This window comes from Camelus bactrianus, chromosome 5 (genome assembly GCF_048773025.1).
Source record: "Camelus bactrianus isolate YW-2024 breed Bactrian camel chromosome 5, ASM4877302v1, whole genome shotgun sequence".
Taxonomy (NCBI): domain Eukaryota; kingdom Metazoa; phylum Chordata; class Mammalia; order Artiodactyla; family Camelidae; genus Camelus; species Camelus bactrianus.
Window position 1 is genome coordinate 23,220,843 of NC_133543.1, and position 17,924 is coordinate 23,238,766.

The window sequence follows — 17,924 nt, forward strand, 5'->3', positions numbered from 1 at the left end:
ATTCATGTGATGCGGGCAGGAGGAAGGGCAGTGCAGGAAAGGAAGGACATGCCTTGCGATGCAGATTCTGTTACTGAGAAATCTGGGAAATTACACTGAGCCCTTGATTGATACCAAGGAGGTGCCTCTAAATATAAAGGGGAAATGGAGGTGACATGCAAAGGGCTCTTAATCTGGGTGATAAATTGCCCGGTTCCATTATGCTTAATGAGTCTCATCAATGCATAGCTAGACTCAAAAAAATAATAAGACACTCCCCCCTTTACAGAGCCTACTATAAACAAATTAGAAGAATTCATAATAAAAATCCTATTAATGTGTACGCAATTTCAAGAAGTTAATGAAGTCCATTTTAAAAGTTTGCCTAATGTATTTTTGGCGTTTGTCAGAAAATGCCGGATCATCAAAATGGATTCATCCTTTACATTTTTTTTTCACCCAACTACGTCCTATGTAAGACTTAAAGGATGATAGTTCTTGGGGTTAACTCTTCTCCAGGGAGAGCCCTGTTTAGAAGTTATGGGATATGACAAAGAAAGTGTTGCAGGTGCTGGAATGCATAAGATGCTTATTGACCTGAAAGTAACAAATGAGATTCATTCAAGTGAATTTGCCAAGTCTCATAATACGCCTCCTAACCAAATGGAGAGCACCGGAAGGCACGATTCCCGGTCATTAGAATGGTAAAACATAAATCTTTTGCTTCTCAGTAGAGTCTCAGGTAGGAAATAAGAAGTCAGATCTGAAAACATCTATCTGTGATTCAAAATAAAAGCGATCATCTCTCATCAGCCATGACCTCTGGGCTTACACAAGAGGAAACTTGCTGGTTTTGCATTAATAAGTATTTGTACAACATACCGTCAGTCATGAATTCGAAATTAGCCTCTCACTTCTTGCCACGAGGATTCTTTGAAGCCTTCGTTTTAAAAAGAACTCAATACTCAAGCATATAATCAAAGCACGCAGGAGCATGAGAGAAAAGGTAGCCCCCGTTTTGTAGTTAAACCCCTGGGCAAGAAGGCACAATCACACCATCTGTGCTCAGTTAGATCTCCATGAAAACGAACACCGCGTGCTCCTTAACGCAACGTGAAATAACATAACTCATGGTTTCCGAACGGCACCAAGGTGCACAGAGACTGGCTGCAATGATGTCCGCTCCAGAAGTTAGGAACAGCCCTGTTTATAATATTGCTTGATAATATGCACAGTGTCTGGCACCCAGTAAGCACCCAATAAATATTTCTTCAAATCTGAACGGAAGAGTGAGTTCTTGTATATACAGTCTGCTATGTAAAATTTTTACATCCTCTATTTTACTATAAAAATAATATATGTTCTCATGCACATCTGCTTCAACCTCTGAATCAGTAAAGACCGAGTGCCAATCTCTCCTTCTCAAACATTCTTTCCTTTCCCGGGCTGACGATGGGCTGCCCTCTCCTGGTTCTGTCTCCAGACCTTTGAGTATTTCTTGATTGGACATCTTTCTTCTATCACTATGGCTGTCCCAATCCTGCTCATTTGCTGTTACATTTTCTCATAAATTCATTGCATTTCAGGGCTTCCACAAATGCCTCTCTGCAACCCTGCCCTTAATTAGTTACCAAGTGACCATTTCACTAGATTGTGTAATGGATGAAGAGTGGAATTAATCTAAGGTCCCTATCCTCAGTGTTTGTAACACAGTTTAGTAAGAAATGAATGTATACATTCAAGGTTAAATAAAGATTCTGAGGTCAATTGAGCTAGCAAATTGAGAAGAGATAAAGTTGTGTGTTGCTGGCCAAGGAGATGAGATTTGAGTTGGCCCTTGAAAGACCAGTAGGATTTATACACAGGCAGCTCAGGAAGGAGAGAGTGTCCGGAGGGTCAATCATTATGAGCAAAGACGGTGGAGATGGGAAAGTGTGTGGCTGGTTTGGGTCAGTGAGGATATTGCGGTGTCTGCCATGAGGGTTTCATTACAGGAATAATGGGGGATTAGATGGGCCAGGCAGATGGACCCACTCTGGGGACCTTCAAATGCCAGATTAAGGAATGCAATTTTCTCCCACAGTAGAAAACGAACTATGTGGGATTCTAAGCAAGGAAGAGACAATAGAAATGACCTGTTCCCTGTTTCCTAATGACTACAGGATGCTTTCTCAATATCTCATCACTGCATGCTTGTTCCAAACCTCATGTTTCTTCTCCCCATGTCCACTGGCTCTGCCATTTCTGTTAGTGACAACAAACATTCTCTTGGGTTCAAAGGCTGATACCCTTGGAAGTATCTTTGATGTCTGTTGCCAGCTTCAACACCAACTGAAGATTCACTGACCAAAATCACTCTGAGGTGCTTTAAATAAGTACAAATTCCTAGACCTGCTCCAGGCCAAGTGAGTCTGGACAGATTTGGGGACCCAGACTACCACATGTTATATGATGAATAAAATCATCGACCAATTTCCTACTATGCTTCCTTTCAAATATCCCTCAACATTCCCATTTCGCTGTAAGCCTACGCAATCTCTGTAACTCAGAACTTCCTCTTCTTTGACCAGTTACTACCACAGGCACCTTCTGGGTTGCAGCCTTCTCTCCAATACCAACGTCTTCTTTGTAGAATTCATTTGGGCTCAGGGAAAACAGCACAATTGCAGTTCAGTGGTGCCCAGACGTTCTGGTGGTGGTGATTCTGATAATGCAAACACTTCCCCCATAGGCTGGGAAGGCGGTCAAAGAAACCTTCTGGTGAGCTCAGGTCAGGGTCTGATGACTCAGCCAGTCTACATGGACACAGGCCAGGCTACGAGATAAGCCCCTGGCAACTCCTCAATGAGGACAGCTCCTGAGACAGCCCTCTCTGCGTTTGCTCTCCCAGCCTAGTTTTAAGGATGATACCAGCTGGCAAGGTGGGTAGCAGCCATGCCATGATTTCAAAAGTTTCCTCCTCACCCACCCCAACTCACCACACCCCCATGGACATCAAGGATGTCTCTACCATGACTGGTTTCAGCTCAAAGCTCCAACATTAGATATTCATTCAACTAACGTAAGATGTTCTCTCTTTAAATATGTTACATTCCCCAGAACTCCTTTAATACTTAGCTTTTATTTATAATATACTATAAGCATCTATAAAAGAAAAGCTTCTAAAATCAGATTCTCTTGGGTACCAGCCCTAATTCTTCTGCTGACTTTATGTGATTTGGGCTATGTTTTGTAACCTTTCCAAGTCTCAGTTTCCTCCTCTATAAAATAGGAATGATAAAAACACTACCCAGAACATAAAATTGTTGAAATGATATCATGGACCTAATGTACATATTATAAGGTACATACTTAGTGTACATATTTATCTATGTCAAAAGCCTGGCACATGGTAAATACTAACGTTAGATATCATTAGCACTCTGTTATGCTTTTATGCATAAATCTTAGTATAAAAGCATATATCCAGTCCTTACTTAGGGTTTTGGATGAAAACGACAGAAGGAAAGTACAGATGCAGGACACCAGAGGTAGGATGAAGGGTTAGTGTCAAAGGTCAACTGAGGGACAGAAAAGGTGGATAAGGGTGGAGGGAGGGGAGTGGACTTCTGACCCGGCCAATGTCACTATTTGGGCCAGGACTGGCCTTGCGTGGGCATGACTTGTGTGAGCCAGATTGGCTTTCTAAGAAAAATGAAATTTTTCTCTGAGAAAGATGAGCACAGACAGGCTGAGAGAACACATACTTCAAAGTGAGGACCCTTTTAGATTCTCCCAGTTGCCTCTAGACCTCAGAGTAAATCTCTTCATTTCCTCAGAAGAGAAATATTTTTTCAAGTTTCAAAAAAAATTATTCTAGGAGTCACGTGTTTCACAATACCATTAACGCACTCTTGCCGTTAAAGGGATTAAACCGCAAGGAGGACTAAGGAGAGATGATTATATTCACACACGCATCACAGACACATTCCCTGGAAAGCACCAGCATGAAGAGGGAGGCACAGAACATTTAGGTTCAAAGACTCTATGGAAAACCATTGCATCTGCTCTGTAGAACAATAAGCAAACTGAAAGTTGCACACTATTTATCAAACAGGCTCCCCCTTGTCAAACATAACTAACATCCGGCTTCTCAAAAATAAAAAAAAAAGTAAAGAGTGAAATGTCATAGTAAAAACTAATGAAGCAAAACTTTTTGTTTCCAGACAACAAAACTCAAATTTACTAACAGAAACTGTCTTGTATTTCAGTGGAATGAATTATGTCTTCCTCTCTCCTTCCTCTGTGTAATACCATCACCTCACACACAGTTTATTCCTCCACACACTTCATGTCCAGATTTCAGGGATTAGCAAATGTGATGCCATCATTAGAAGCAAAATGAAAGAGATGTGTTTATAGAGGAAAGCGCTCTGATCTGGGACCTGCTGAATTAGGCGTTTAAAATTACAACTCAATGAGCCTTGGCTTCATATATGCAATTGAGGATTCAGGTGGCCTCCCTGAGGGCAGGGCCGGTGCCCCAGTATTTCTGTGGGTTCATCGTTCTGGCAAAGAATTCTGGATGCCACACGCGATGACTAATCTACGTGCACCTGAATGGTGGGCCTCTCCCACCTCACAAGGTCTGGTTTGGGCAAGAGGCTTATAAAACTTTCTGACAATCAACCTCCAGCTGCTCTCACCAGTCACAAGCCATAGGGAGGCGATTCGCAGCCTTTGTTAGCAGCCAGTGCGGTATGGCTCCCCATCAATGTTGGCTGAACTTCCTCTTCCTCTCTTTGGAAACCTCAGTCCTCTCATGCTTATGCTGCTCCATCCTCAAAGTCACTAAGCAGCGTACGTGTGATCCTGACCCCAGGCCTGGAATTAAGCAAATCTGTCTTTGAGGCAGATTGGAGGTTTTGCTCCTTCTCAGGCTGTGTCCTGTGAAAGATCAGGGAGAAGATGCCCTGGGGTTCATCACTGTTCACTCCCTTTTCCAAGAAAAGGAGATTTTTTTCCTCCCTAGACTTCATGCCCTTAATAGTGACCTTTCCCTTCGCTTGTGCAATAATCCCCCTCCCTTTAGTAAATCCTTCCCGCAAACCGTACTGAGGACCACCTTAGAGTTTAGCATCACCCACGCCCAGGCTAGTGAATTACCTAGGATGTTCTGTCCAGCTGTGCATGCTATTGCTAGGAAGAACCAATAGACGTTTACCTTTAACTCTCTGAGCCCCTCCAGAAGAGCAGCTCTCTCTTCCCTTTAGACTAGGGAGGACAAGTCTCTTCCACTTGGATCTAGCTACCCATCTGTTTCAGGAAGAAATTTCCTTCTCAACAACACACTTCTCTTCTAGATTTGGGCCTTCATCTAGAGCTGATCCTATAATTCTTTCACCAGTGCCTCCTTCTTAGGCCCCTTCTAACTGGATAAAGCCCCCTCATTAGTCTTCTCACACTCTCAAATCTCTCTTAACTGAGCACACGCTAGTTGCCTTCCAATGGTGGAGAATGTCTTGTCTTGTCTTTTCTTTTCTTTTCTTTTCTTTTCTTTTCTTTTCTTTTCTTTTCTTTTCTTTTCTTTCCTTTTCTTTTCTTTCCTTTCCTTTTCTTTTCTTTTCTTTTCTTTTCTTTTCTTTTCTTTTCTTTTCTTCTTTCACATCCCCTCTCCTCCTCCCACCACCCATCTCCATCCCATCTCCAACTAACATCAAGTCACACAGATGGCAAACTGATCACGAAATAAGCATTCTTTTCTCTATGCTGTTGGTCTTTAGGGAAAGAACCATCTCCCAAGCACATTACAGTAAGAGCCACACAACTGGACAAGTCATCAGCCTCAGGAAAACACTCATTAGACTTTCTGCCTAGGGCAAAATTAACTGTCTTTCCCCTGCTCAGAGATACTCAGACGGCTCCTGAAATTCCATTAAGGATAGACATCACCCCCCAGGTCAAAAGGCACTCCAACAGCTAGATTTCAAACTCCCTAGGTGGGGCAACACCAAATTCATAAATTCAGTCACTTTCTATCCCAATGCCCTTCCTACAGTTGGAGGAATGGAGGTGGGGGTGGTGATGGTTGTATTGCCACAGCTTTGCAGGCAGTGGAGAGTAGTGCTCACCTGGCAACGGGACAAATCCCTCAGAGGAACCCCTTGTAAGTGGAAAAATCCCCTGTTCCAACTTCCACTCCCATTTCAAGTGTAGATGCTCATTCAGAAACACACTGCTCCCATAATCTTACATTCTCTTTGGCATTTTAGAGTTTACCCACCATAATTTCTCCTGTTCCAAAATGAGATCATATTGGTATTCTTCTAGGGTGTGGGGAATGTTTTAAGAAGACAGAAGGAGCCCAGGGGAGGCCAGCACTGAGAAATGAGCCAGATGAAATGAAAATATCTGAAAAAGAAATGGATCATAGTCTGAAAGCCAACATTTTAAGAGCAGGCACGTAAATGAACACAGGAAGTCTAAAAAGGGAAACAGGTCTAAGGTCTGAAAGATCAGCACAGGCAGGAAAGAAAATGCTTCGGAATGTGGCCATTAAGTGCAAGTCAGGGCAGCTGGCTCTCCAGGATCAAAAGCCTGGCTAGGCGTGCAGGGAAGCACGGTGATTCCCCCCAAGAAGGACTGGGCCGTGTAGTCAGGCACAGGTACAAGAGAAATGAGCAGGAGGTGTCAGGGTTCTGCTTTCTGCACAAGTCTGGCACACAGTATCAATAAATACCCAACACGCCTCGAATGAATGAATGAATGAATGAACACATGAATTCAGAATGAGGTAGGTATCAGAAATGATGAATGATCTCTCCTACATGGCAGCTGCTGCCTCAAATTCAGTCTCCTCAAACTCATAAAAGTAAATAATGTATAAAGGCAATAGTGTAGAAATTGGGGAAAAATTCTAATAAATGGTGACTGACACCTGAACCTCAGTATGTTTATACCTGACGAAAACCCCAGGAGATGTGGCATCACTATTCCCCCACTCACAGGAACCAGGGAGTCATCCTCAAGGCCCCCTTCTTCCCCACTAGCCGGAGTCTTATGCCACCAAGTTCTCTTGCGTCTACCTTCTAAATACACTCGAAATAGATGCCCTTGTCTCCATCCTCACGACCACTGTTGCTAAACTTCTATCTTTATCAAGCCTCACCGAGACCCTTGCAGAGACCTCCTCACCAAGCTGCCTGCTTCATTCCTCTCTCACCTACCCTCCAAATTGCAGCTGCAGTGATCTTTCTAAAACGCAGATCTGATCGCCACTCTCCTGCTTAAAACCTGCCAGTGGCTTCCTACTGTCTACAGAATCAAGCCCAGAGCATTTAGGGATTATATAACTTTCCTATCTCATCTCTTTTTTTTTAAAAAAAACTTAATTAAAAAAATTGTTTTCTCCTTAATGGAGGCACTGGGGATTGAACCCAGGACCTTGATGCATGCCAAGCACTCACTCTCCCATTGAGCTATACCCCCCCACCCCCCACCAATCTCGTCTCCTGTATCTCCCTGCTTGATCACATGGAGACAACAAATATAAAAGGGAGAAAGGCCTAATGATAAGAGTGGGTCTGCAGCAGCACTAGATACCACTGGGGATTCCTGTGTGAAATAAAGCCAGCATTGCTGCTGACACACCCCATTCCTATAAGGAACTTGGATTCGGGGTGGGGGGGGGGCGTGGGCAAGTACATACAACTCACAGCTCTGTAGAGAGGCCAGAAATCAATTCTGGGCACTGTGTTCATCTAGCAGCATGGGCAGAAAAGCCCTAGATATCAGACATAATGTTCAGGAGTTCCCTGAATAAAAGGTATCAGAGAAATCTAACAAATAAACCAAAAATCCTACAGGTGAGCGCCTCATCCTGTTTTTTGGAGACATTGCAATTTGTTCCCATACGCTGGGCTTTCTCATTCACTACCATAAGCTACTAGAAACTCGTATCATCCTATTATTCCTTATTTTGACTTAACACTGCCAAAATAATACATAACCCAAAGAGAAAGCCTGTCACAAAACCCAGCATTACTATAATTTCCAGAGCTGAATATAAATTCTTTGGGATTCATCAGAGTTTCAAATTATTAAGTGTATCTATGGATTCTGAAAAGCATACAAGCTTCAGAAAGTGTAGCAAAAATGCTATAACAACGTCATGTAATTCTTGGTGCAGGCTGCAGCAAAGAATTTTGCCAGCGACTATGCTATTGAAAATTCACTAAGCAAGTAAGAAAAAAGACATTACTCCCCATACTATCCCTCACCAGGATTGAAAACTGGGAGGAAAAGGAAGGGAAAAATACTCAACCAAAGCATTTCATAAAGAGCCTCAAGGTAGAGCCAGGGGAAGACAGAAAATGGGTTTAAGTAGCACTTTTGATTTCTGCCTGGCTAGACACCCACCGCCCCCCTTAGTTTCCTGGAAAGCATCTACAGACCACCTACCATGCACCGAGCAGTGTGAGGCTGGGAGTACAGGCAGTGGTCTGAGTGTTGTACAGAGTTCATGACATGTGAGGACAGTGATCTACAGGAAGCCAGAAGGCAGGGTACCGAGAAGAAGCAGGGGAGGGCTGGGCTGGACTCAGGATGGCGCCAGCCCATGTGTAAGCCCCGGACTGGCCTTGATGGCAGAAATTAAGTGAAAACTCTGACCTGGGCAGCTAGCAAGACAAACAGGCGCCTGGTGGTGCATTCACAACCACTCTAAATACCAGCAAGTACAGGGAGAACAAGCTTGGACAAAAGCAGGGTTTCCCAAGATGTGTTATGTACATCGCTAGGGTTTTGTAGAGTAATTGTAGGCAGCTCACGGAAAAATATACTTATACCGTCATAGCTATATATTTATTTCAGTATATATTAAAAAAATAAAAAATAAAACTAATCTTGTATAATTGTTTCACAATAAAACCAACCTGGTTTCATGAATAGTCTTGCTTATGGTATGCTAAGTTAAAAAAAGAGCTGACATGAAGAAAAATTATAACTAAAGTCAGCGACAGCACAGGTCTCACTAGGATAAGGAAAATCATGAAGGTTATACCAAAACGACGAAAGTTTGGAAAACTCTGAACTTAACCAAAGAGATAAGATAAGGCATGTCAGTGGACTGAAAAAATATCCAGTGCTGACGTTAAAATGATCCTCTCAACGAGGTTTCTTTTTCTTGTTAGGTAAACTACAGACATAAAACAATCTGGGTTCTTATGTAAGTCTCAAATTTTCACAGAATAACCAGTTTGGAGAATCTGAATTCAACTTCCTAGCTTCTTGGGGATGCCATTTTTTTTTTTTTTTTGCATCTAATTGCCTGAAGTCAGATAGAAAGAGCTGACTTCCCTGGCAAGCCTGCAATCACAGGCGTGGGGTGTGGCACGTCTGAGCAGCAGGTGAGCTGCCGGTATAATTAACCTGTCCGACCTTCCTTCCCAGGCCTCCTCGTCAGGGCATAGGGAGCAGTCCACAGCCCAGAAAGGGCATCAGAGGGAAAGCAGCATGTGCCATCTCGGAAATTAACTGAAACCAACAAAAACCTCCCCCTATTCCGCCTCACCCCGATTCAGAACATCTTAACTGCAGAGAGGCTAAGCTCATTAGGTGCTGCTCAACTGTTGTCAGAAGATTATCAAGTATTAAATTTAAAACCTATACAGTCTTCATACTTCCTGATAAGTTTGTAAGGGTATATTTCCAGAAGTCCTATCTGGAATGATTGTGAAGTGGTGATGTGTTAAGGAGCTTATCCCACCAATGCGGATGTGAGCAATTTGTTTCTAATTATTTCAATCAACGAGCTTTACAAGAAATCCTAATAATAAAGTAACTTCTGCCACAGAAGAATAAATCCTGGTGCTCTCAATATCCAGATAACATAATTGTGCTATTAAGAGCTGCTTCATCAGTAACAGCGGTCTTTGTACAATGATAGAACTCTATTTACCTAAGATGCCAATGGTGCCTCATGCAAAATAGGGTTTATGTATAACATTAGTTGAATTCACAGCATGAATTCATATTCCACCTTTGCATTGGTCAAAAAAAACACTATTTCACACTCCATTGCCCTAAGAAATAAATTAATAAAGCTCACCGCTTTTCCTGTGAATCCCAACGTGCGTATCTCTCTCGGTACAAAATAATATCTTCTTAGTCTTGCCCTTGCGTGTCCTCTGAAGCATTCACGGAGAGAGAATTAGTTTTTGGACCACCCCACCCTGCATCTGACCTCCAGATGTATTTCACCAAACTGGGCTCCAGCCAAAGCTGGGGAAGAAATTCTGGCACCAGTGATGGTTTCATTCTTTCATGTCAAATGAAGGGAGGAAAGATACCAGGATTTTTTTTTTCTCTTCAAAATCCCACAAAATACCAAGTCTCAACGTTCCAGAATAAAACCGCAGCAATACACCCCTGGCTCAGTGTAGGCAGGGACCACTGCCTCTGCACTTACTCACTTTTGTGTCCACAGTGTCTGTCACAGGTAGATACTCAATACTTAGCACATAGTAGGGTGCTCAGCAAATACTTATGGAATCAATGAATAAGCATTATTAATGTGACAGCCCAGATCTGAGAAGGTGATACACTGTGAAGTCAGGACACTTCAAACTGCAGTAAAATGTATTTACCAGGAATCTCACACCCATCTCTGTGTAAGGTATTTTGGAAATGGAAAAGAATCAAAAGTAGGATTTATAATTAGATGAAGGGAACCAGCCTAACACAATGAATACACCAGCAAGCAAATAAGCATATGCACTTATTTGGAAAGATGTTTAAAATATTATATTTTAAATGTCAGAAAAAGCCAAGTGCAGAAGTACAAGAGAGAAAAGGAGAGAGAAAATCTAAAAGTCTAATTCCTTTTAGAAAGAAAAAAAAGGTATTTATTTGTTTTTCGTTCTGAATTATTTATGTGAATACACAGACAAGATTGACTCAGCATGGGAAAAAGTCTAAAAGTTCACACCAAACTCATGAAACTGTGTAATGATGTTCTTAAATCCAAAGGGTAGAGTTTGGGAAAGGATGTCCTCCCTTTCTCTTTTATGTATTTCTGCATTGCCTGAATTTCTTACAGTGAAAAAGTACCATTTTTGTAGTTGAATGAAACAATTTTTACAAGAAGGTACAGTTAAGTAACCACACCATGAGGCACGTATTGAGAGTTCTAGGAGCTCAATGCAACTTTGACCGGAATACAATTAATCAAAGACCTCAATCAACTAGCATTCTTTCCCCTTTGTTTTACTCTTAGGAAAAAGAAGCAAATCATATAAAAATAAATTAGTTTCAAGAATTTAGGAAGCAGTATTATTTGTCAAAAGTAACTAGTTTGGGGTCTGGCCCAACTATCAACCATTCAGCTCTTCAAGTCATGCACCTCCATCTTCGTCTGTGTATAGTTATTACTGCTGTTTAGACATTTTCGGTTCTGTGTGTGGTCCCAGACAAGCACTTTCTCAGAGTCAAAAGCTCCATCTAGACCCACTGAATCAGAATCTCTAGGATCAGAATCCATGAATCTGGATTTTAACAAGATCCCCAGCTGATACGTATGTCCATTAGTTGAGAAGGACTAATTTGGAAGGCTAACTCTGAGATTCTGCATGATTCTTCACATATAAAGAAAGATAGATTTCATTTCATTGAATTTTCCTTTTGCAAACAGAAAAGTAGACGTTTTATATTTTCTGCAGGAAGTGTGAAAGAGTGTTAACCAGTAAACAAAGTGAACCAGACATATGGTCATCCCCTCCCTATTACCCCACCAAATTGTTGGAAACGACACTGGAACTTAACACAGTAAAACAAGAAGAGATAGCAGAAATTTGCAGCTTCTGAGTAAGTTTGGGAAAGTATAATCCTGTGATTCCTTCTTTTAGCCACCAGAAAGTGCTCATGCATTGGCAGGGCAAATACAGGATCCAGTTCTCAGAACTGGGATGACAAGGCATCACATTTAAGATGCAACCACTTCCCATCCCATACCAACGACAGACGTCACCAATCAATTATGGTACATTGTTCTCCCAGCCAAGATGCTGCAGCAGAACCCTCAACAGAGAACCACAGGTAACCATGGCCCATGAATAAAAGTTAGCATTTAAGAACAAATGCTTGTCCATCCCTATTTAAAAGTTGCTAGAAATGATAAGTAACATGATTAAGCGATGATAAATGAATGACAGGTACTTTAAGGCTCCACTGGGTGAGCAAACCAAACATGAGAGATTAGGAAATGGCCAAAGATTTCCCCCTCTATCTAGAAACATATTTATCCTCCCCAAGCTGTTTGACTTGTGGAGACTGAGATTAGAAATTAGGATCAATGAGATGTTAGAGCCAGAAGGACTCTTACAGACTATCTAGTTCAACTGCTTCTCTCACATAGGAGGAAATATTGATCTAGAGAAATCACAATGACCAAGTCACACAGCTAGTTATGATGGAGCCCATCTGGGAATCAATTCTATCTAACCAGGATTTCTCCCACTGTACCAATGGCTCCTAAAACCACAGCAGCCACTGGTAGGATAGACTGGGTACATATATGCATTTGAAGAAAGACAGAGAATAACATCAACCCCTAGTTCCAGAGATAAACCAAACTAGCATAATGGCAGATCATTCTTTTTGGTACAAGGCTGTAGTCAGCCATCAGGAGTGAAGATAAGCTTCAGAATGCAAGGTTCCTCTAGGTGGCAATGCACAACTACTTCTAGGAGCCTGGTATATGGGGATATCGGGGGGGATGTTTCACAGGTCAGCTTTGAGGCTGTACTTGCTGAACATCTGTTCTTAGGTCTCCCAGAGATGCTCAAACTGAAGACATTCAACATTAACTCAGGGTTTGCACTGTACACCCATGCCAAAGCAACATGAAGCTAGTCTTCCTCTTCTAGTTATGCAGGACTGAAGACTAGGGGGCATCCCTGACTCCTCCCTTTCTTCAACCTCAAGTCCAATCAACTTTGCCATGCATTTCATCCCTGGATATCTTGGAAATTATCCACATCTCTCTATCTCCCCCATGACTATGGTGGTCTTACATACTGTCCTCTCTTGCCTAGACTTCTGCAATAACTTACCAACCAATCTTCTCACATTTATTTTGTCCCACTCCCCAATGTGCCCACCACACAGTAGCCAGAGTAACTTTTTTCCAAATCAAAATCCTATGTCACTCACCTCCACTTAAAACCATTCAATACCTTCTCATAAGCTTTAACATGACCCTCAAGTGCCTACAAGATCTGGCCCCACCCACATCTCCTGCCTCTCTGCATGTCAGCACGCTGCTCCTCTCTCAGTTCCCTGGCTCTTCACGATTCCATTTACCACAGGGCCCTTACACATGCTACCTCCTCTTTCTGGTTCCTTTTCCATCCATCACATCTCAGCTTCAAACTCACTTCCTCCAAGAAGGCTTTTCAGATTCACCAGTGTAGGTCACTGCTCTGTAATATACTCTCCTGGGTATTTGTTTCCTTAGGAGGACTTGTATGAGTTTATAATTATACATTCATTAGGACATTATTTGATAAATGTCTGTCTCCTCATCCATCACCCTGTTCTCACTAGTCTGCAAACTCTGTGAGAACAGGTCTGGGGTCTGGGTCCTTTGTAGCTCACCACTTTATTCTCAGTGCCTACTGCAAAGCCAACACATAGTAGCCAGTAAACAGGAAAAAACAGAGGAAGGGAGGGAGGAAGGGAAAATAAATGCTTGGTGTTTAAGTTTATCCCACTGTTTATGAAGCAACTAGTATAATAATTATTTGCATCTTCGGGGGACATATAAGAAGGATGCATTCTAGGACTTCTAAGGGAAAGTAGCTCCTTAAGCTCTGTCAGTCGCCCATAAAACTCACCAGCATATTTCTGCAAAGTGGTCTGTTCTTGAGAGCTGTGTATATCCTAAGATCCAAGCCAAGCCATTCCTCTGGGTTCAGACATGACCGCCATGATGTATTATGTCTTGTCATCTCAGACTTACTCTCCCACCCAGTGTCAGCCTCATAATTCGAGGCAGAGGTTCCAAGTACCTAGGCACGCACGTCAGTCGCCGGTATGGGATAATGACTAGCCTGAGCACTGTCAGCAACAGAGGCCACCAGCGGGCAGTTCCTGCTGCTCTCGGGTTGACTAGACTCAGCATGGATGGACAACAGGGTACACCAGGATCTCCTGCTCCTTATCATAGTGCTTGAAGCAGTTTCTAAACATCCAAATATGATCATTAACTGTCCTGAATGAGCCACCCATGCCACAGCCAACTGGATCAAAGTGTTTTCCAGAGTTAAAACAATGAAAACGTTCGGTCCTGTGCTTGCTCATAAATTCACGTGGGTACAGGTTCTCTCTTCCCCACTCCCTTACTCCACCCCCTCGCCCTTATTTGTTCTCTCTCTCTGTGTTTTTGTTTTCCAGAGAACTTGTGTTGAGCAACAAACTAGATTATTTTCATACAAAATTACTTTGTTTTTTTTATCAAAGTGAATATCTAATGGCTTGTTCAACAGTAGAATCCTGAAATCGAAATGAACCTTCTAGAAGGCTTTGTGACAACAGTATGGCTTCCAGGCCACCAAAGTAACATCTTGACTGTTCCCTTATGTCGAGAATACTTGAAGCATCTCGATCAAATTCTCGGCACCGAAGCTGCCTTCTACTTTACCCCAACTTATACCCAGAATAAAGAATGGGTGGTGACATTCATATGGTGACACTTGTCTATCCGTAGAAGTATGGAAAGAAATTAGACTGTGGCCTCTGGGCAATTCTTGGCAACCAGACCCACTGTTGTCAATACCTGGGTCCACATACCTATACCTCACAGGACAAGTCCATGCCTGGAACCCTTCAGACTCCAGGAGAGAGAAGACAGTTTCCAGCGGCATCTGTTTTAAAAGTGGAGACTATTTTAGCCCCTGGGAATGTTCTGGGTACCAGTCAGTGATGACTAACTCCTTGACTTTCCGGATTAATGTACTTATTACACGCCTACCAGGGAGGACGCAGAACCACATACACACATCTGATGCCTGGAGGAACGTGACCTATTTCCACTCCAGTTCTGCCTTTTAACCCAGCTCCCTGCAGTTAATTCTTTCTTAGGAAAAGAGCTTCTCCTGGTTTTTTATGAAATATGTTCTTTCTAAGCTTAATTTTCCCTGTTCCCTAAAACTACACTGCTTGATGTTTTCTTGGCTCCTTTTCCATTCCCCCAGCCAGGACCTCCCCACCTCCTTACCCTCCCCAGCTGCTTCTTGTTTCCTCTAGAGCAGTGGTTCTGCACCCTGGCTTCGCAGTGCAATCACTTGTAGACTTGAAAATAGACACACACGAGCTGGCACCTGTGTCTCGGCCCCACTCCAGGACAAGTCAGTCAGATCTTTGAGGAGTGGGGCTTGGTCACTGAGAACTGTTTGTAGGCTCTTCAGGAACTGCATTGTACAATCAAGGGTGAGAACCACCACCTTAAAACTTCTTTACCTAATTGTACCTTTTCACTTTCATTCACTCATTCAGAATTTATTTATGGATAATTTAGTCATTATTGAAAATTTTATATACACCTGTGTTTGGTCCTTCAGCACATCTAGAGGTACAGACGTATCCTTCTTTTAGGTTGACATTCTGAATATTCTCAGCCTCCAGGTTCTCACTTGCAGTCTCTCCCCTCTCCCTCAGAAAGCTCTCTGCCTCTATCATAGTGCCAATTACCATCTACTTCCTGGGAGCCCCCAAGTCTAAATATTCAGTCCAGATACCCACCTTGATATACGGACTACTATATCTAACTACATAGTGGACTTTTGCTTTGGCTGATCCATGGACAAGCAAATTCAATGCACCATAATATGTTTCGACTGTCCACTGAACCCAGTTCTTGTGCATCCTCTTAGTTGGTGGCCCCATCATCCATCTGGTCACCCAAGTTTCAAACTTGAGAGTCTTACTTCCCATCCCTCTCCCCTAGCACTTCATCCTCTAAATTTGTTGTCGTCTCCAAAACACTGTGTCCATCCACACAGCCCGTGCCCAGTGCCCTGAGTCAGGCCTCATCATTTCTCTCTAAGGATGTTGATGGGTTTCTCTGACTTTATTTTGCTAACTAGTTCCATCTTCAGCAGAATCACCAGGGTAAATCATCTAAAGGGAAATGTGACTCATGCCACTGGTCTTCCTTTGCTCAAAAGTAAAATTTAAGGTCCTTAACCAGGCATGCAATGCCCTCCAAGGTCGGACACGACCTAACTCTCCAGCCTCAACTAGTATGAATGACACAACCACAATTTCGGTTACAACATAACATGGCTTGCAGCTTCCCTTTGCCAGCTGGGGTCTTCCTCACTCCCACCCCCATGGCTTTGCTCAGGTACTTCTGTCTGCAAAACTGAAACTCCCACCATACAAACACTCTGTGATTAACTGATTTGTCATTATGATAAATGCCTATCTCAACTATTATACCAGTAAAAAATAAGAGTGTAATTAGGGGTCTTTGTTTCTGTCTTCCCCATTAGATGGTCAACTCCCTAAAGACAGTAACTATGACTGTACTGTTATTGGTTTTTTATGTTTTTCTTTACATTTTCAAAATCTAGCACAACAGCTGGTACATCTCAAGTACTCAGTAGCTACGCATGGAATGAATGAACACTGCCTCCCTTTAAAAAGCTTAAAATCTAATAAATTTATTTTATGTTCATCTATCAAAGTCCATAAATAGCTTTTTTTTCTCCCAAACTCTTAACATGTACCCCAAAGGTCCATTACACTCAATATACAAATAAGAAAATTTAACTCAACATTGGGAAAATTTAGCTCACTACAGCTTTCCAAGAATTTAGAGGGACCGTGTATTCTATTGTCTTAAGACTGATGTAAAACGACACTCTGAGAAGGCTACAGAGCCTAAAACTGACCTTGTAGCTTTCCATAATTTGATTGTTTTTCAGAAACAGCTCTCAGCAGAAAATGGACTAGAATCATCTCAGTATAGAAACCAAGTTATACAATCAGACAAGTAATGAGGCTGGTCTGCTGAATTAAGAGCTATTGATTGGCCTGACAATCCCGCATTCAAATAAACCAGCTCTTTTTGGAAACTAGACTTTTGGATGTTATGCCAAAGATGTGAATGAGTGGAACAGACCTTTCCAAAGGAGCGATTATACATGATGCTTACTTTGTTAGAGATTTGAGTAGAAACCACTGAGCCATTGAGTAATAAACTCAGTTAGACCTTGTTAAAATCCTACAGCCAGCAGCATTTTGAGAACTTGTTGGTTCCGCCTCTTCATTCCAACCTGTTTGAACCTGAGTTGAGCACATGAAAGCTTTCAGTTATCAAACAAGTGCTTATAGATGCACATTGTTTCATGCTCATCTGCACCTGCCTAGCAGTCATCATCAGAAGCCCTAGAAATATTCAGAGAACCACTGCACTACAAGCCACAGTTAATAAAAAATTCTTGCAGTTTTAATTACAAACTAAACCCAAGCATGTTTCAACTCTATAAAATGGATCTGGAATATCTGGGGGACTGCTGCTGTTTATAACCACACATCAATTATATTCATCTTTCACACTGAGTTAGTGAAGCATTACAGACAGATGTAAGGCCAGCAGGTTTTGATATTTATAAAAATATTAGTTCTAACACTTGAATTCTGTGTAACCCAGCCTCCAAAACAAATAGAGACTAATCGGTAACATTTTCACTCGCCTTTCCCCTACCATGGGGATCTTGTCTAAGTCATCTTGCTATCTATGAAGCCAAACAAAGGAAAACTAGGAAGCTTGGTGCTATAAATATTGGGAAGGAAAATTGCTATGCTTTGTTTAAAGGTCATTAGTGGTAGAAAGAAACCAAGACGTCAACCAAGTATCACAGCTTCTCCTTGCCTCTGAATTCTGACTACCAAGAAACAAGATG

The 17,924-nt window shown here is 42.2% G+C and overlaps 1 protein-coding gene across 8 annotated transcripts in view; it reads right to left on the reverse strand.

The window, feature by feature from the left end:
- The window catches only part of NCKAP5 (NCK associated protein 5), a 918,990-nt gene that overhangs the window by 654,419 nt on the left and 246,647 nt on the right, over window positions 1-17,924 (reverse strand). The window lies entirely within an intron of this gene.